The 716-nt window shown below is 38.7% G+C and overlaps 1 protein-coding gene across 1 annotated transcript in view; it reads left to right on the top strand.

Moving 5' to 3' along the window:
* Positions 1-716, top strand: part of LOC107043408 (F-box/LRR-repeat protein 20) — a 184,051-nt gene that overhangs the window by 43,628 nt on the left and 139,707 nt on the right. The gene's annotated exons all lie outside the window — the stretch shown is intronic.

Here is a 716-nt window from a genome sequence, read left to right as displayed (position 1 = left end):
TCGCCCGCTAATTAAAAAATCGTCTCTTTCCTCCTAATTAATATTAAGGAATGAAACCAATGCTATTCGATGGAGAATTAAATTCTTCATCCTCCAACCTCCGTTTCATTCCTTAATCTCTGTAATGAAAAAATTAAAACTGCGACGAATTTCGCGGCGCTATGAAAAACTCAATGGTTTCTCGGCGCAGAGCGCTTCCCCATTAATGCGCCCGCTAATTAAAAAATCGTCTCTTTCCTCCTAATTAATATTAAGGAATGAAACCAATGCTATTCGATGGAGAATTAAATTCCCAACCCAAAAATTTTCGTTTCATTCCTTAATCTCTGTAATAAAAAAATAAAAACTGCGACGAAAGTCGCGGCGCTATGAAAAACTCAATGGTTTCTCGGCGCAGAGCGCTTCCCCATTAATGCGCCCGCTAATTAAAAAATCTTCTCTCCCCTCCTAATTGACATTAAGGAATGAAACCAATGCTGTTGGATGGAGAATTAAATTCCCAACCCAACAATTTTCGTTTCAGTCCTTAATCTTTCTAATGAAAAAATTATAACTGCGACGAATGTCGCGGCGCTATGAAAAACTCAATGGTTTCTCGGCGCAGTGACTCCCGACAACTCGCCCGCTAATTAAAAAATCGTATCTCTGCTCCTAATCAACATTAAGGAATGAAATCAATGCTGTTCAATGGAGAATTAAATTCTCCATCCTTCAAC

Source organism: Diachasma alloeum, unplaced genomic scaffold, assembly GCF_001412515.2.
Source record: "Diachasma alloeum isolate Michigan unplaced genomic scaffold, Dall2.0 Dall_scaffold_00568, whole genome shotgun sequence".
NCBI lineage: Eukaryota > Metazoa > Arthropoda > Insecta > Hymenoptera > Braconidae > Diachasma > Diachasma alloeum.
This window is presented reverse-complemented; position numbering and strand designations above follow the sequence as displayed.